This window comes from Pseudonaja textilis, chromosome 3 (genome assembly GCF_049901715.1).
Source record: "Pseudonaja textilis isolate UNSWEBS1 chromosome 3, rPseTex1.2, whole genome shotgun sequence".
In the NCBI taxonomy this organism is placed as follows: Eukaryota; Metazoa; Chordata; class Lepidosauria; order Squamata; family Elapidae; genus Pseudonaja; species Pseudonaja textilis.
The window spans coordinates 148,175,792-148,196,276 of NC_141992.1; the positions used below are offsets into that span (position 1 = coordinate 148,175,792).

The 20,485-nt window shown below is 37.4% G+C and overlaps 1 protein-coding gene across 1 annotated transcript in view; it reads right to left on the reverse strand.

Annotated features, from left to right (window-relative positions):
• The window catches only part of CDH7 (cadherin 7), a 120,623-nt gene extending 101,060 nt beyond the window's left edge, over positions 1-19,563 (reverse strand). Inside the window, exon 1 of the mRNA XM_087931026.1 lies at positions 19,254-19,563. The gene's annotated coding sequence lies outside the window, so the exon portion shown is untranslated. The remainder of the gene's footprint in view (positions 1-19,253) is intronic.
• Positions 19,564-20,485: the final 922 nt, after the last annotated feature.

Here is a 20,485-nt window from a genome sequence, read left to right on the forward strand (position 1 = left end):
TCCTTTTATCATAGCAGTCAAATTAACCAAAACCTATTGAGGAAGTCAAAGAGTCCAATTACATCCTAACCCTGGTTTCATAACCTGAGAAAGGAAAACAGTCAGACTTTTCCAAGCAAAACTGAACAGGAATAACTCACGAATGTTATGCTTATGGTTTGTGGCAGGTGTTTAATTCTTCCAGCAAATATATCAATATGTTTTTATATTTCAAAACCACCTATATACTGCCCTTAAGCTGTCTCAGTGGTGCATATCAGATACTGGTTTGCTGGTAGTTTTATCATTTTCAAAAGCCACATTAGAGCTTAGTAAGTGGAAGAATGAAAGCTACTTAGAAATTTTAGCTCAAGATTCCTGCAATAGGTACTGATTCCTGGACTATGATATGCTGCAGCAAGTCAAGGTTGAAATACAATATGGAAATGTAAGCATTATTTCCCAGATCTCAGTTTAACACTTGATACTTCAATTTCAAAAATAAGCACTCATGTTTTAATAGTTATAAACAACAGTCTGAAAATATGCAGACATTAAGTGTGATAAAGTAGAACCAGCTTATTATCTATGTCCCCAGACTGCAACATACTTATCAAATCAAAGGCACTGGAGAAAAAAGTATTTATTTAACTTGGCTTAATTTACTAATTTATTTTCCACCTTTCACCATAAATGAATTTAAAAAGTTATGCAGCAATAAAATAAGACAAATACTATAATAGAAACCAATACTACATAATAAATACATTATCAAATATGAATGCATTCCAATTAAAACAAATATTTCATTAAAAACAATTAACTAGACAGACAGGTACAGTACAAACCAAATAAAGGTAAAGAAAACAAAGCAGTGTAAAGACAGATGTAATCATGCAAATGTTTAGAATCAGGTTGCTAGTCCTCTTGATATAAATTAAAAAAAAAACATTGCTACAACATGATCTCTTTGGATTCAATATTAAGAGTTAACCTGATTAAAATCAGGTGACCTATTAATTTTCTGAAATTGGTTTATATTAAATGCTACTTATAAAGAATAGAAAACTATATTCAATCATAAGTCCTTAAGACCTTAACTAGTGACTTCTGGTTTGAGCTTCTTCAGCGACAGACCAAAACCTCGTTTCTGCGAGGCTTCGATCCGTGCTTGCCACTGGAGTGCCCTGAGGCAGCTGGTTTCGGGGCTAAGCCACCCCGTAGAGGTGGTGAAGAGGGGGAAGACTGCCTGCAGGGTTAATGACAGCCGCATCTCTCCTCCCCAGCTGGCTATTACTCCCTTTCCCAAAGGCGGTTGCAGCAGTGGTCAGAAATGGCCACCACAAAGAAGAACTTGACCGGAAAAGAATGTGCAGGAGAAAGATAAGAAGTTTTGGTTGACCGGGTCAAACAGCAAAAGCAACAAATAAGGTACCCTGGTATTGAAACTGTCAAAAAACAATAACATTGTTCCCTAAGAAGATTTTTAAGCTGCAAAAGAGAGAAAAAAGGGAAAAGATTTGATTTTCTCCTTTTCCTATACCGATAGCTAAGAGACTTAAGCAAGAAATTGGAAAAAAATCCACTTTGACATCAATAGGCATTTAATGCTGAAAATAAAAAGTCAAAGAGATAATAAAGATTTCTGGATAATTAAAAGCTTTTGAAAACAGGATAGGAGAGAAAAAGAATAAAAGGGCAGGATCTGGAAGGGAAGAGACTGCCTGGAATTAAAAAAAAACTTACAGTAAAATCTCAACAAGACTTCCAAAAGATAAATTCTAACTGAAATATCGCAACAAAAACCCCAGGAAGAGAAAAAGAAATAAGAAGATATAACTGGGGACTATCTGGATTACTTGATGATTTCTGGATTCTTGGTTATTGTTTTGAATGACTAAAATCAATCGGGTGGTTGTTTAAAACTGTTTAAAATGACTCCACTTTTAGAAGAACTGAAAATGGAACTTAAAAAATACAAAGAAGATGCACAAGAAGGGAGAGGTTCTTTTGGCTTCATATTTCAGTTTTTAGAAATGGAGATTTGGAATTATGAGAAACAACAAGAAATGCCTACAGAACAAGAAGATTGCGACAAAGAAGAAGCCATCTTTAATGAACAAGTAATCTTAGGTGGTGGGGGAAAGGAAAGGGGGGAAAGAGAATGGAAAGTTTAAGATTGGGAAAAACAACTCCCCCCCCAAAAAAAAAAAATAGAGTGAAAAATAAGTATAAAATCAGAAAGCAACAGAAGAGGGAAATGCAGAAGAGAGAATTAGAACTGGAGAGACAAGGGAGTAAAAAGAGGAGAGAGAAGATGAGAGGGAAGAAAGAAAGGGAAAGAAGTTATAAAGGACAGAAGCAAAATATAGAGAAACAGGGCCTATTTAGAGATAATGGGTGAAAACTTAATGGAAAAAGGGATTCTGCAAAGGTACATAAGATAGTATGGTTATATTAGAAACAGAAATAATTTGAAAAAATATGAAACAATGTATGATTAAAATGTCTGATAAAATAGCTATCATAATTCAGTGGAATGCTTGTCAAATGTAACAAAAAGTATATTTAATGATTTATAAAACATATGTGAAGAGAAATAAGGCAAAAATTAATTATGAAGTTTATATGTGTTGTTAAGGAAGTATGATATTTAATTGAAAAGAAGTGTTAAAGATGTTAAGATTTTAATGATTATTATTGATAGAACTGAACTGGAATGGAATGAGGGTTTATATTACATATATTTACAATCTTTCTTTCTTTTTTTTAAAGAATATAGTGTGTATTATAAGAATGTACCAAGCAGAATTCGATTGGAAGTTATGTATTATGTATTATATTGAAGGTCATAAACTTAAGGTATATATTGAAGTTTAAATAAGAGTTGAATGAATGTAATTAAAAGATATAAAGGTGTCATACTCCAATTAGTAACTACAGGAGAAAATTTGTTTAATGAGAAAAGATAATATGAAATTGAAACAGAACAGACAAAAGTATAAATATAATGATTTGAATTGAGATGAGATAATCAAAATAAAATTGAGAAAATTAAAAGAGGGGAAAAACTATGTAGAAAATGTAAAAGAGTATAAGATAAGGAATAGATTACAAAAAGGAACATGAAATTGAGTTTTGTGTCTGTATAAAGAAGTTCAACCCGGGACCATACTATTTTCAAAAAAAGATGTTTTACTTGTATTTTGTATGTATGAAAACCCAAATAAAACTTTATTAAAAAATAATAATAATTAACTAGACAGACAGGTATAGTACAAACCAAATACAGGTGAAGAAAACAAAGCAGTGTGAAGACAGATGTAATCATGCAAATATTTAGAATCAGGTTGCTAGTCTTCTTGAAATTTTTTTTAAAAAAAACATCGCTACAACATGATCTCTTTGGAGCCAATATTAAGAGTTAACCTAATTAAAATCAGGTGACCTATTAATTTTCCGAAATTGGTTTATATTAAATGCTACTTATAAAGAATAGAAAACTATATTCAATCATAAGACCTTAAGATTTCATAGGAAGACACAATGTGCGCAGGGCATTGGTTTATATTAAATTGGTTTATACTAAATGCTACTTATAAAGAGTAGAAAATTATATTCAGTCATAAGACCTTAAGATTTCATAGGAAGACACAATGTACGCAGGGCAAGACTGAACTAGTCACTTGTTTATAGTCGAACCTAATTCACAGGATTTTTGACAGAATGAGAGTAAAGGAGGAAGCAAATAATACAATGCTAAGAACCACTGGATGAAAATACGATGCAAAATATAATGAACTGCATGCTGCTTCTTGGAATAATGCCATTAGTTTTAATGACAAGAAGTTAATAATGCATGCCTCTTCTGTATAATATTTATGATATACTTTGCAATATGTCACAGCTAGGCAACATGGTATGTCTTGACACAACACCCTGAAGATACTTCTCTTGAGAAATTTATTTTTGTTTCTTCGTGTGTGTGTGTGCGTGTGTGTGTATGTGTGTGTGTGACACACATATCTTTTAAGTAGGAATCAAAGAAAAATAAAAATGAATGTCGGTACCTAGCATCTAAAAGCATCTACTTTGGTTAGCATAGTTATTTACAACAATGTCTCTATCTCTGAAGCATTCTTAGCATGATTGTAAGACAATGTTTTCCATAAAAACAAAAAGAACAAAGAAAATAAGGTCTAGAGAAGATGGGAAGGTTAGCTAGGCTGGTAGAAAGCATGGAGGGGGGATGGCTAAACTGTAGAGTAATCTTCTAATAAACAAGGGTCTTCAAGACCCATTTCCCACTTTGGCAACCACTTTTGAGAAGAAACTTTTGAAAGTCATGTTGTAAAACTGCATGGTCTTAAAATTAAATACATGTTCATGCCTGAGATAGAAATAATAACCTGAGAAGTGAAAACTTCTGATAACAGCAGAGAAACAGTTTGTTTTATGAAATAACGATTCTATTTATGGATTTCATCTTTAACTTGAAGCAGATGCTACCTTCCTTTCCTTCAAATCTCCTGGATCATATAACAACATTCAATTTGAACTATTCAAACTGGGAATCCAATCAATTAAAAATTAAAGTGGGCACGTATTTACATTCTTTACTGAATGGTTCAACTGTTTAGAATCAAATGTCCTGGATATTCAGCCAATATTGAACTCCTGACTTATGGGGATTATGTCAATGAGGTTGGTGTTTAAGTGGTGCTCCGCTTGTTTTGGGATTGCTCACAAGGCATCTATTACTATTGGTACCATCTTTGCTTTCTTTTGCCACAAGTTTTCTATTTCTATTTGCATGTCTTGGTATTTTGTTATTTTTCTCCAGTTCTTTCTCTTTGAGCATGCTGATTCCAGGTATAGGTATGTCCGCTTGTCTTTCTTATCAATAATTGTTAAGCCTTTAAGTTATGTGGCAGGTGTTTGTGTGTTTGAATTCTTAAAGTCCCAGACTTTCACTTTTGGCTACTTTACCTATTTTGTGGTCCCATCAGACTTGCTTGCAGGCAAATGGTATTTCTTGGAGATCTTCCATTGCTACTTTGTCATGCGGTTGTTTGTAGCCAGTCCATGATTATTATTATTTTTCAGCAGCAAAGAAATTGTCCACTGTTTCTTTGGCTTCTTTGCAGAGGAAGCATTGCTGTCTTTTCAATCCTAGCTTCATATGTATTTGCTCTTAAGGTTTGGTCTTCTGCATTATTGTTATTATATTACAATTGCTTACACAATCAGCCAGATATTTAAGTTGAATTTGGCATTTTTTAATTTACCAAGTCCTTCCAAAGGAACTAGTATATGCAGATATTGTTGTTTCATGGTGTTAAAGATGCTGTAACCAGACATAAGCTGTGTCAAGTAGTGCTGTTTTTTGCAATGGACTGACGATGATTTTGTCAATGCTGATGGTGTTCAAAGAGTGCTCAGATGTTTTAGGATTGCATCTGAGGCTATTATTATTATGGTTCATTAAACAGTCAGCCAGATGTTTAGATCGGACTTGGCGTTTTTTTCCACCAATCAAGTCCTTCCAAGGACCTGGTATAGGCAGATGTTGTTATTTGATGACATTAAAGGCATTGTTGCAGGATATCAGCTGTAAAGTTGCCTTTTGCAAATGACTGATGGTGATTCAAGAGCTCCAGATGTTTTGGGATTGTATCCAAGTGTGTCTATTATTGATTGATTTGATTTGATTTTTTATCCTATCTTTCTACATTGTTGGTCCAGTGAGAGTTGATAGGCATTTTTTTTAGTTACCAGTCTAAGAAAGAGAACAACTGGCTCAAAGTCATCCTGCAGGCTACTATGGGTTCCCTGCTCCTAGTTCAACACTTAAACAATTTCACCACACTAATTCTGATACAATAATACATGTAACTTTGCTTATGTGCATACACACACAAACATTTTTATATGTGCAAAATAAAAGCATCAACATCCATATAGTATGCACACAGACATAACAAAAATGTCTTATTATTGTGTTTCTTTTAAAGGGCTTTCTGATCCCCCTCCTGTTCCCTTAACATAACTCTTGTAAAGTGTTTGTAATTATTGTCTATAAGTCAAAGATTGCTGGTTCAAAACCCAGCAGAAAGATGCTTGTTAGTACATATTTTCGGGCTTCCTTGTACACTGCATTTTTTAATAAGTTCACTTTCACCATTTTCCTAGCACTTGAGACAGAACATTTTATCTCCAACTCCCAAATAATAATCTTTGATTTACAATGCCAAAATTATACTAATTATGCTACTGCATGACCACAATAAAGGAGAAATCTAACAATGATCTAATGACTTAACGGTAAGTATTAGATTAGTTAAAGGGGTTGTTCATTTCTCTGCAGATAAGGAAGTTGTGACATCTATTAACTGTGGTGGAAATAAAACCCTAGAGACTTCTAACATCTCTGTTTGGAGATTTAGTGGTTGGTTGTACTTTCTGCAGCACAGATACAGTAGCCTTACATCTGTTTTTCATCATGAGAAAACAAGCACAGAAAATTAGAGGGCCTTGAGTGTTAAAATCTGGATTGTACGACAAGCATATTTTATTCCTGGGGTTTTAGAGTTAAGACAAATCCCCCCCCCCCAACACACACACACTTTTTCAAAGCAAAATATCAAGCAGTCAAAACAATTTTAAAAAAATCTCAACTGATTAACATGAAAACAAGAAGGCAATAAAAATACATACCAGGTCACATGCTATATGAGGAAAGGGGAATATATTCTAGGAAACCACAATAAAATAAGAATTCACCTCTGCCAACTTCCATATCAGTGAACCGCTAAGCTAGGAAACATCCTAGATGGTAAATGAATTTACCTCATGTATTTAATAACTGTCATCTGCCTTAAAAGCACACTTATGCTAACAACCTCTGGCTCTCCGCAAAGTCCCTTCAGTTTTGCAGTGCTGTGTAGTACTTTCAGAAAGGTATCCAGAGGGCAAAACCATAATGCAAATAAAAGCATTTCTGATGAGAGAATCCATTTAATGTCTTTCACAGTAATTCCTTCTGAGGTACTTCTTTGCCCCGAAAGGTCTATAGTTAGGGGGCTTGTGGAATAAACCAGAAAAAGCCAATGTTAACTAGGTGGCAGCAATTTAAAAGCACTCTCTTTAAAAAAATGGTCTTTCTCTCCAAGGTGGAAAAAGAATATCATCCTCCAAATGTCTAAAATAGGGCAATGGCAAAGAGGAAACCATTGGTCAAGATTTTGTTGTAATACAGTAACTACAGCCAAATATTAACCCACATTGTGGTTATTAGCAATAGCAATAGCACTTAGGCTCATATACTGCTTCATAATGCTTTATAATATTCTCAAAGCGGTTTACAGAGTCAGCATATTACCCTCAGCATATTACCAACCTCAGAAGGATGGAATATTGAGTCAACCTTGAGTCAGTCAGGATTGAACTCCTGGCAGTAGGCAGAGTCAGACAGCAATACTGGGTTCCACTGCACCACCATGGCTCCTCGGTCATCATTTGTTTTTATATTATTTGTTGAGCCTTGAGATCTGAAATCAGAGCTGACCATCAGCATATGATTTGATCTGAACAATATTATCTCATATACTGTCTGAACCAATGATAAGACACTTTTACAATATATTGAGCACTGTTTCTTATCAGGTGGGTCTCCTACTTATAACTGTTCTCCAACTGGCCTCTTGGAAGTCTCTAAAATCACAATACAACTGAAAAGAGATAAAATTATTATAGTGATTTCATTTTAGAGGAACACATTTGGATTCCTCCCTTGTTCTCCTTATTTAGCCATATTAACTATTCTTTGCAAGTGTGGGATTAATCAATACTAGCTCCAATGTGTAAAGGTGACAAGCCTCAACCCAGTTAGTTACCATATAATCAGTCTACTAACCAAGACTACTGAACCTATTGATTAACACAAGGGAAAGAGTTGTTGAGAAACAAGTTGGTTTTGAAACCAAATACTCAGCATTTGATCAATGCATCACATTGCATTATTTGGTACAAAAATATTCCAGTTGTCTAAGAAGAACTTTTAAGCTACCCTTTCTGAGTGAAAGGTAGCTTCAACTTGATCATTAAAGTGAGGCTTTAGAGAAAACTAACTCTCCTGTATACATCCATGTTTACCGAAGTTGATTACAATCCTGCAAAAGAACATGTATTTATAATTAAGAGGTACTGATACTGCAGGCAGATTTATTTTAATTCCTATATGAAGATAACAATAAAGATACAGTATATTCTTGCACTATTTCTATTTAACCTTTAGACCAGTGATGGCTAAACTTTTCGGGCTCCCGTGCCAAAAATTGTGCACCAGCACCCAGAAGGCAATATGTGCAGAGACCCCCCCCCATGACCCTGCATATGCGCATGCACTCCCCCAAACATGCTGCACATCTCTACACATAGACAGGCATCTCCCGCGCACCTCTGCCCTGCATGCATGTGTGCCAGATACCCAACATTCAGCTGTTTGGTGGATGGCAGGTGGGCGGGCATGCAGAGTGGGGCTCTTCTGGGCAACCTCTCATGTGCCGGCAGAAGTGGTTCTGCGTGCAACTTCCAGCATACGTGCCATAGGTTCGGCATCACAGCTTTAGACTGAATCTGTTAAAAAATTCTATCCCAAAATGAGTTTCACACCAAAACATAAGACTGTAATCCTGTTTCTATCTTACTACATAGGCAGAGGATGATGTAACACTTTCATTAATCCATACTGTTCTTTGCTAAATTCTGCAAGTGCTTGCAACATTCTTTTGTGGTGAAGAATTTAACATCAATTATTCCAAAAGAAAAGTGTTTAACGGTTTATTAACCCCGGTGCAAAGTGCATCATGGGTGGAAACCCAATGAAGTGATACGCAGACAGAACACAGCAAGATTTTTAAATACCAAAGAATTTGCCTTCAATTTTCTATTTGTGTGGAGACATCAAACTGATAGCCTTTAAGTTTTTGCCCAGAAGGTTTTAAATGCTATAGAGTGTTTTGCCAGTCATAACAGAAACAATTTTCCTGCAACTGCTGCCAAGCTCTTTAGAGCAAAGGGACCAATCCTCTGGTTATATGGAGTTCCATCTCCATCTCTGTAAAGGCTTGAATGCAGCAGAAACAATGCAATGAAACATTTTGAGCTTTGTTTTGTGATCCTTGCTATGTGTCTAATACACTTGTCCACTGGATGTTTGCTTTGGCTCAAGTGGAGCTAAAATGGGAATTTTTCAATAAAAATTGGTTGAAAACTAATCTTTGGGATGAATTCTTGGTTCAATACATCATTATGACTGACTTTTTTTTTCCATGGGAAGAAAATGGTATACTCAGGTCTTAGTCTACTGCTGCCTTCCAAGTGAATCTCTCATCATGATTCTATTCTATTTGCAATTGCCACCCAGAAGCAGTGGGTTTGAATTTGTCCTTTCATATTATTCAAATATTGTGTTGCATTATTTGTTCTTGTTTCCAATTATTAATTGTATCACTTATATACATATATTGGACTTTCTTGAGTTTTGGCCTTTGACTGCTAAGTAAATAAATAGAAATTATGGGCTATGAAAATTGCTCTGGTAAGCTTTAAAAAAATAAATGTTGTCATTCATAGAAACTTACTTGGCTTTTTCTTCTACTTGTCTACATAGGATTGCCTCAGGTATATAATTGAAGAAATAAAGATCAATAAAAAGAAAGAAAAATAGATTATTTTATTGCTGTGATACCTATAATTATCTTTGATATACTTGCTGGTCATGAAATAAGTTACGCTGTAATCATTAAATGATATATCACAAATTGTTGACATCTGAAATAATTATTCAAATGAACCAAGAGCTGATAAGGCCTTCTTGGATTGCCAATATTTTGTCCTATTAAAATCAATGGCTTTTAAAGTGTTCAGAATCCAACCTGGAGGCAGTTAAACAAAAAAAAAAAGGTATACAGGTAGTCCTCAATTTACAATAGTTCATTTAGTGACTGTTCAAAATTACAACAGCACTGAAAAATGTGACTTATGACCCTTCTTCACAGGTATGACCTTTGCAGCATCCCCATGATCATGTGATCAAAATTTAGATGCTTGGCAACTGGTTCTTATTTATGACCATTGTTGTGTCCCAAGATCATGTGATCACCTTTTGTGACCTTCTGACAAGCAAAGTTAATGGAGAAGCCAGAATCACTTAACAACTGAATTATTAAATGATCAATTGCGGTGATTCACTTGACTGTGGCAAAAAAGATCATAAAATGGGACAAAACTCATTTAACGAATGTCTCACTTAGCAACAAAATTTTTGGGCTCAATTGTGGTCGTAAGTCAAGAACCACATGTAATGAAAAGCTACTACAGTATAGCTGAACTGTAAAAAAAAAAAATCTAATACTGACTAGATGGCAAATGCTCTCTGTTGCCATCTAGTCACTATTTCTACTTTCGCTGCTCAAATATAACAGTCTAATGTAATTTTGTCTTTAAATAGAGTCAAACAATTCACATAGTTGTATAATTTAATCTGTTTTCAATTCAGTTTGATAGTAATACTTGTTTTTTCCTCTAAACCAGAGGTATCAAACTCAAGACACGTGGGCTGGATCCAGCCCGTGGGTTGCTTAGATCTGGCCCGTGGGGCTGCCCTGGAAAGAGCAAATAATTGGCCTGTGGTGCCCCTCCTGGCCCTTCTGGGATCCATTTTCTATAGCAGAGGGCTACAGGATATCGAACTGGCCATGCCAACCTTGACCATGCCCACCCTTGTTATACCTACTTGCCCCCCACCAATCAAATACAACCCTGATGTGGCCCTCAATAAAATCGAGTTTGACACAGCTGCTTTAAACCAACAATATGTTAGGAAAAAAACTGACTGTAAAGGGACTAGTACTCTGTCTGCTTATCAGCAGAATAACTCTCTGAAAGTTGAATGGGACCAAGGTTGGTGGAGCAGGAAATATTACATTAAAAAGGATGATTAAGGATGAAAATGGGAGAAATAATTGGACAATGGACTTAGGGTATTGGCAACTGCCCAGACATCTTACTCTTCTCCTACACACAGGAGAAGCCTGTACTTTTCTGTGCCTACATACACATAAACACAAAGAGGTACAACACAAAGTTAGCACAGAAACACAGAGAGAGATGATGCATGATACATACCGAAATGCAACAAGAAAATACGGACACTTCTTACAGCCAATTCTAGTAAAGGATATGGAAAGAATTCAAGAAGCCAAAGTCTGTATGCTTTTTTTCCTTTCATACTTAATGTGCAAGAACATTGAGGTAACATGAAAAATCTTAATTTAAAACAAACCATGATTGGGAATATTCACTCTCCTGCTTCTACTTTACAGTTGGTTGAAAAGAAAGAACTAGGGCTGTTTTGTCATTCATAAATCTTACCGACCAGATATACTATAAACCATGTATTCCAATCTTTTTCTAATCACGGTTTCTATTTTCTCCCTGATTGCAAACCCTAGTACATTCAGTTGAGCCACAATTAAGCTTTGTTAACCTTTGTTGTTCTCTCAGCTGTCACTAAAGTCACACAACTCCAACTTGGTTATTGTAACCATCTGATATTGATAAACTGTCATCTTATTTCAGAGAGGCAGCAGATTGTTATTTAACAGGGATAAAAATACCAACTCAATTTTCATAAGAAATGTCAGTGAAACATTTGCAATGTGTTAGGGTCTTTTTTCCTTTCTTTCTAACCACTCTGAAATGTCTTGCTCTGAAGAAACATTTATATTCCAGGGGCTGCCATAATAACCTTGATTATTGTGACACAAAATTGCTGCTACTTTTCCTTCTAAACTTGAAGAAGGAGCATGAAAATTGCCATGTTGGAATGGAGCTTTAATGTACAACTTCAACCATAAACTGAGAAGAGTCAAAGGCATTTTCGCAATGCCATTGTAAAATTGTGCAGTATCAGGAATTGGCAGCTCCTAAAGAAACTAGCAGAGAACCAGTATGGCATAATGATTAAAGCATCTGGCTACAAACTAGAAGACTGTGAATTCTAGTTCTGCCCTAGGCACAAAACATACAGGGTGACCTTGGGCCAGTCATTTTCTCTCAACTTTAGAAAGGAAGCAATGGGAAACCATTTATGAAAAGCCTTGCAGAAAACTGGAAGGTCTCGTCCAGGTAGTCACTGAGAATCATATGGGGAGGGAAGGGGGAGAAGCACCCCATATTACATTTTTCCTCTCCATGAAATATAGTTTCCAGAAATATTGTGCCTTTACTCCTTAACTAAACATTATTTCAATTCTGCTAAATACTATTTCAATTCTCTCCATTTTCCAAAGATCACATTCTTGTTATTTATACCATTTGAGCATTCTGGTTAAACTATGACTTTGTGGTCATCCAGAAATCAGCTTCCTGCTGACTATGCACATTCATCAGTGCAAAAAAATTGTTGAGGCTTTGGAAAGTATTCAGAGAAAAGCAACAAAAACGATTAAGAGCCTAGAAGCTGAAACAAATGAAGAACTATTGCCAGAACTAGGTATACCTAATCTAGTGAAAAGAAGGACCAGGGCGACATGATATCAAATTTCCAATACTTGAAAGGCTGCCACAAGGAAAATAGGGCCAACTTATTTATCAGAGCACTTGTAGGCAGGACAAGAAACAATGGATGAAGTTAACCAAGGAGAAAAGAAACTTAGAACTAAGGAGAAAATTCATAACAGTGAAAACAATTAACTAGTGGAACAAATTGCCTTTGGAAGTTCTGGTTGTCCCTACTGGAGTCTTTTAAGAAGAGACTGGACAGTCATTTTGACAGAATAGTATAGGTGTCCTGCATGAGCATGGGGTTGGACAAGATGACCTCCAAAGTCCCTTCCAACTCTGTTACAGTTACCAACTGTCCACCCCACCAGCCCCAACAAAGCTATAAATGTTCGCTTCCATCTATTTTGAAAATATAAGGACAGGCGATAATCCACTGGCAATGGGGGTATAATATCTGCAGCATTACACTAATGGTCAGGTACAATAATGCCTTAGGTAGGCTTCTTGTATTTATAGCAGTAAACATACATGTCTTGACATGACAAAAAGTTTTCTTAATAACAGAGAAAAAAAAAGGTCCCTCATGTCAATTTGATGTTGGAAAGAATTACTATTCTAAACCAAGGGAATGGTGGCCCAAAATAATTCTAACAAAAGAAAGAAGAGAAAAATCTGAGCATACCCAATGTCAGACATTCAGAGGTATTTTTATCTATCTAGGATATTAAATAAAATGTAAATGAATGAGTAAGATTGGCCTATAGAATCCTTGCATCCTTTGTAGGAACTCATTATTTACCCATTGCAGAAGAGTTTAAAAGCACAGAGTTTTGTCATTCTAATTATTTTTGTTCAGTTAAGTGGCAACACATTTTTCCAACTGGATAGTTTACTTGCTTTGGCCTTAATGGTTGTTATTTTATCTGCAGAAATTCTTTACTTTTATGTTGTTGCCTTTCCAGTTTGTTTAACATGGCAATGCATTCATTTTGTTAAAATATGAGAAAACGGTCTCTGTAATACTCTTGCATTCTTGAGGAATAGCCAGTTGTTTGTTAAATATACTTGATTGTGTTTCATATAGATGTATGTCTTAAAACAGTAAACACATTACTAGGCTGCGTGAGCGTATGTCGGAATTTCAAGATCATTTACTGTATAAAGTCATTAAATATCATCATGGCTTTCAAGTTACAGAAGGCCTTTTAACTGCCAAGGCATACATTTCACCTTATGCTTGTCAGATTGAGCAACAGATACTAATGCCACTGAAAGCAATAAAGTGATTGTACCTTCCTCCTACAATTTAGGTGCCATTTGTGTCATCTCTGCTTCAAGGAATAAAGTACTAAGTGAAGGAGAAAGCAACTTCAAGTTTTTGTTTTAAAATGTACTTGTCTCAACCTTGAATGTCTTTGGAACATACAATAAATGCCTGGGCAAAACACTACAGGAAAACATTTTGCAGTCCCAATAAATAAATACATATGCTAAACATCTAATGGTAGCCAAAGATCAAACAACACAGACTCTTTGTAAAGAAAAGCTCCCTCTAGTTCCATATATCTCATGTTCTGCTGAAAAAGAGACTTACTTTTAGACTGATTTTTGTATGCAAGAATGAATGACTAATAGGATTAATTGCTTCATGAACAATCATATTGAAAGTGTAACTATTTTGCAGCTAAGAGCCAAAACCAACTCAATGACATTTAATCAGTAAAGTATATGCTGTCACATATAGCTAAGGTTTTATTCATCTTTTAAAAATGTTAATTACTGCATTTGATTATAATAATAGTCAGTATGACCCAGACAGACAACAGTATGTAGCCAAAGTTAACTGACTTCAAAAAGGTAAGTTAAAGTTAACTCATACCTGGTGAGCTGAATGGATAACAGGAAATCCTAGGACTTTGACTACACTAGGAACCTGAAATGAAACATCCCCAATCCATATTCCTAACACAGAAATGTGTCCACGTAGTCCACAAGAGCAGAGACGAACTCAAAGAAGGGTCTATCTTTTTATTCTCAGTAGCATCTTAATTAGAATGTAATGTAGATGACTCTGAGGCCTCGAATCATTGAATGAAACTCTTTTCATGATATAAATAGCATGTTTGATTACAGAAAATCTCCTCCTACTCTGACTGTTTTTAGAAGCAATGTTTTTAACCCCACTATACTTTGTGAATTCATCTACAGACTTTTGTGTTACAGCTAACTGCCTTTCATATTGCATTGGTCTCTGCTTGATTAATATCCCTCTTTTGTCTTTATCCTCATAAACTACTCCCCAAAGCACTACAACTGTAAAAAAAAAAAAAAAGTATCTTAGGACAACTGTCTTTTCATGATAAGAGTTTTCCCAACATAAATTCTACAGCGGAGCCATAGTCCTTGTTTGCAAACACACATGTAGCTTTTTTTAAATCCTCCGTGAATTGACTCGGTTCCCCCCCCCCCGCTTTTCTTAATGCCCCAAATAATTCAGTCTTATGGAACTGACCAAATGTTGACCCTGATTCTTACTATCTCTTGAAATACCCTTTACAGGGAAGCACAGACAATGCTTTCTTGAAAATCCTATCTATGAAGGTCACCAAGAGTAAGTCCTTCATCTCTGAGCTCTTTATTTGAAGCAACTCCCACTGTGTTGTAATAATCCTAATGTTGATTAATACCCACAGCATCTGAACGATCACTCCTTCAATACTGCCGAAGCAGCAAGTTTGTCCCATGATAAAAGACCAGATGTAGTTACAGCATTACAATTTATCATTTTGTTTCAGAATTCCCCTAAGAAAATTGTCACAACTTTTGCTCCTTTAAAAAGTACTATTCGGGTCTTGTCTTGGGATTTTCCTTTTCCTTTTTTTAAATTCACAATCAATGCTGTATTTTTTTTCCCTGTGAACAGTTGCTTTTTATGAGAAGGAAATTACAGTATGCATTATATAATTAACTGACAATTAATTTAGATTACAAGTGCTGATTCAGAGTACAGTTCATTGGAAAAAGTATGGAAATACTCCTTCAGAATGATAGGTCTTTGAAACTCAAGCTGGATAAATCAGGTCATACAACTTTTTCTGTACTAAATTCCAAACACTTGCTCTTGTTATTAAAAATGAATGTCATACAGTAACATATATTTTGTGAAATCTGAATGAGTGCCCACTGTCCTGCCCTATTGTCTTCAGGTTCCCTCAAAGGCTGCAAGTTTACACACAAGCAAAAGGCACACTTTTGTGAACAGCACAGCTTTCTACAAATAGGAAAACAGAAAAGCAACTACAATCCATTACAGGAGGCTCTAGAAATAGTGCTGAGTTGCAACAATTTGAATTGCTTTGATAAAAGGGTACTTTGATTTGAGAAACCAAGCCGGAAAATCCACATCATTGGTTAACTGAAGTCAGAAGAAGCCTTTTATATTAATGAAAGACAAATTACCTTCTAAACTTTTCCAAGTTATTTCAAATATGCATTAGTCAGTTCAAATATGTAGAGAAGGATTCCACTGCACCTCTTTGAATGCTTTGTCCTTTGTAATGGCAGCTTCCCTTGCTTGCCCTGGTGATCAGATACATCAACTCTTAGCACTTCTATAGCCCATGACATGTTCCATCATTTGAACTGACGATACAAGGATATCCCTGATGTCCATATGCAAATAGGGGGAAAGAAACAATCTATTACAACACTGATCTATCCTATAGGCATTCAGATTCTAGCAGTCATTTTGCCTTTATCCATAATTTCCAAGGATGACTTTGTGACAGTTCCCTGCAGAGCCATTATATTCCCAGTGGAGGCACTCATGCACTGCTGCTTATAGCTGCATGTACAGCTGTGGCAAAGGCTGAGGTAAGCATCATCTGTCTACTATGCTCCCTCTCCAAGCAAGGTTTAGCTAATGCCTTATTCTCCTGAAAAAAGCAGGACAATGGAGCTGGCATGGAAATACATTCAGGAACAAATGGTGCCTAATCAACTAAAGGAAGTGAGGACAGTAGCTTCTCAAAGGTGCCACTGAAGTATTTATATATATTTTGCCCTTTTAAGAATCTTTATTTAGCCAAATTGGTCTTCCTGTATCCCTCAGCAAAGCCCATTCTCTATATACACATTTTGCTTTTTGCTTTTTTTTTTTTCCTCCCAAAGGGTAGGCATCTGCCACTTATCAAATTGTTGGAAGAAATATCCTTCTGGGTTCAGTTCCAAGTGGGAAAAAGACACTGGAAACATGGAGACTATGGCGGACAGGACCACATGGCCAGGAGCTCCAGAGTGAAAAGGCTTTTTGGGTGGTGAAATAGCCAATGAGATGCAAATTCAAGTCTCAGTTTGTTCCAGGCTATGCTATGCAAATAACTCCTAGCTTTTCGGATCTGATTTCAGTTTCCTTAGAAGTTGATAAGAAATAACTTATGATTAGCCAATTGCATTTAGAGGGCTTTGAGAACTAAAATGATCACAATCACCTTTCTGATTTAGAATGAATCAAATAGGTTTCCATATGAGTGGCAAACAAAAGCTTTGAGAAGCTGATTTTTTTCTAAATATTGAGCACATAGCTTAACATCTAGGATGCTGCTCTGACGCACAATACACAAAGGATAAAGGCTGTATCGTTCACAAAGACAATTGGCATAAGCCTGAACTACAACTCCACAAAAGTTCTACAATACATTTTTACATATTAGAGAAGCATCATAATCATAAACGTGGAAGGAAAGTTGCGAAAGTGATGTGAATACCATCCTTCCAACCTACCAAGATATTTATTCATTATATTAGTCTACTTTGCACATATAACCTTGTCTTTTGATAAGACTTCAGCGACTTCACATGGGCGCACGCACGTACACACACACAAACAACTTATGAATGGGGGAAGTTTTCTCTTTCAAATTAATCAATTCAATCCTTCCAGATGTAGTTCTAAAAAAAGCTATAAACTTTTGACATTTACATTTGAAGAGCCTTATTGATTTGGGTAGTATATATTGCTATGTTCTGCTTACTGGTCTAATATGCCAGCAGTAATGCTTTAGTAATAGATCTAAATCAGCAAAACCATTTTTTATTGAATCTCCTCCCTCCCACCAAACATTCTCTCAGTCTTATTTCTTGGTTACCTGATTCTTTGACATTTTTAAACAAAACATTTAGAACTGAAACCAATCCTAAGGATGCCTTAGAGGCTATATTTTTCCAGAAGCCTGAACCTATTTTTAATCTCAGATTTCAAAGGTAAACATAATAGGAGTATGTACTTTGTATGAAACCCACAGTCACAGTATTACTAAACTCTATGACCTTGATGTTGCTTAACATACTGACAATATAATGATGCTTCTTTCTTGGTAATTTTTCATCGGTTGCTTTTATAATATGTTCAGCATAATACCACACTCAGCATTCCAGTTTTTCAAAACCAGTCAAGCTTACCCCATAAATTACAATATATATATTCACCTTTTTGTTAAAGGCATTTGGGGAAAGACGTCTTTAGGGTTAATTTCAAAACAACTTTCACCAAAATTGATCACCAAGGGAAAAAAAACTCATCCATCTACTCATCCAAGACGGTTTTTCACACACACACACACTATTCTGACTCTAGATGTTACAAAAGCTTCTCAACAATGACAAAAAATTGAAGTATCAATGATCCAATGTGTACAATCAAAAAAACTCTCCTAGCGTAACCTTTTTTTCATAATTGTACCTGTTTTTTGTTTCTTAAAGTCATTTAAGGTAATTAGAATGCAACTGAATCACCAAAGCAAGACGTGAATATTAAGTCTTTTCTTTCATTTATTTCCTTTATTGATCTAACTTGACATCTGAAGATTAAGTTCAACAAGGCAAAAAGCCAGCTCATTCTATCTAGGGCAATCTACCCAAATATGCTCATGAAGCAGGTCAGCAGGAAACCTCCAACCCCGCAAAGTCAACCTTACAAAGTGAATGCTAATTTTAAAACCTGCCCGCGTTGTCACTTGCAAAACCCGAGATGCATCGTCACAAACAGAAGAAAAGAGTCAACGGCGGCGATTTTTTCTCCCCGCATCACTAGCCGTTCAGCGGCAAATATCAGGACCAGCCTTAAAAAAACTGGCGGCACCTGAGTTTGACCGCAAAAACTGAGAGAGAGGGCGAAAGGGGGCTGTTATTCGCTCCTTTCGTGCTTTTCTTGCTCGTGGATTGGCGGGTCGCTTCCTTTTTTTTAACAAGGGCGGCTGACTTGGTCCCAGCTGCCTCCGTGATTTACCGCGGAACATTTATTCAGCAGCTTTCTATTTTTAAATTATTCTTATTTGTTGATTTGTTTGTTTTAGGGGTCGTTTAAAAGCAGGACTTTCTGATGGATCTTTGCTGCACGACAGACCCGAGCGGGTGGGGAAAGTGGGGGGAGAGGAGAGGAAAGGAAGAGGACCGATCTACTCCCCGCGAAGGACGCTTTTTCAGGACGCTAGATCTCTCACTTTCTCTCCGGTAAAAGCAAACAGGCATCGGCGGGATCTTGGCTACTGGAAGAACCGCGCGATGGAAAGGAAACTTCGGAATGCGGGACCGCCGGCTCGAGAGTCTCCCTGCAACCTGGCACCTGTCTTTGCCCCGAGACTTAAGGAAGCGGGTTTGCGAAGAGGGCTGTGAACAAGCCCGGTTGTTCAAGGAGGCAGCCTTACCAGGTCGTTTTCTTCGAGCTTTCCTTTCGCCGCTCAGCCGCCGCCGCCGCCGCCGCCGCCGCCGCCAGGAACCGTTAATCCAAATGGAAGGGATGCAGCGGCGAACGTCCTCCGCTGCCGGTTCTCGACCATGTGCCCCCCCCCCAGCTCCGCTATAGAACTTGCTGGTTTAGGCAAGCCCCTTTGCTTGAGCGAGATACCCCGGCACAGGGGGTGTCCCTTCCGTCCAATCAGAGCACGCCCGAGAGGCCGCGAGAGCCAGTCAGCGGCGAGGGGGCGCTGCTCCTGCCGTGCGATCCCCACCCCTCCTAGCCCAATGGGCTGTTCCCGGTCGAGCGCGGCGGCAGCCGTTCAGCCTGCGCGCGTTTTTCCCTCCTCGCTGAAGAGAAGAGGCTAGCCGACTGTCGCTTCTTTGGGCGAAGCGGCTCCGCGAATAGGGGTGGGGGTGGGGGAGATAAAATAAAAAGCGAGCGCGGGGAGAGATGTTTTTTAGTCCTACCCTGCCGTGAAAGGAGTAGAGTAAAGCGGGTTTTAGATCGAGAAAAGCCTGGCCCTTTTAGGAAGATGGAGCCCGTCCGGAGTTTCGGAAAGCCCACAGTACACAGTATAGCAGCCTCCTCCTCCCCCTCCCAGGGCTTTTCGGTCACAGCACAACCTCCACCCCCGCCGCCCGTGAGCGGGAATCGTCCTGCGTCAACAATTTAGGGCGCCTGCCTTTTAACAACCTGCCTTTTCGCCAGGCTGAGCCTTCTGGGTCCAGGTGGTGAAGGAGGACATTCGCATGTGACAGGCGGGAGTTCTCTAGGTCAGGCGTCCGCAGCTCAGGACGCCGGCGGGAACTGCATGTGGATCATCCCTTAAGAGAGCCCCCCAAAAAAAAAAAAAAAAGAAGTTGAATCTTTCAGGTGGAAGGAGGCTGGGTCTTTCTTCTTCTCTCCCCACGCGTTATTTTTTTTTCTTTCCTTTTCTTTTTAGGCGTATCAAAAATCGCAGGTGCAGGGTCCTCGGTCCTCTTTGCAACCAATAACGGGGTTTTTCCCCCTCTCCTCTATTCTCCACCCCCCCCTCCCGTCTAATTCTAGTCCCTTACCATAATCTTTGAGAAGGACGAATTTAGGTGGGCATCAAAGGGGAAACATAGGTAAGGCTTTTCCCCTTGACATAGAGGCAGGGTTGACAGCTAATCTAGCTCCTGGAAAGGGATTTGCATTTAAAAGTGCATGAAAACTGAA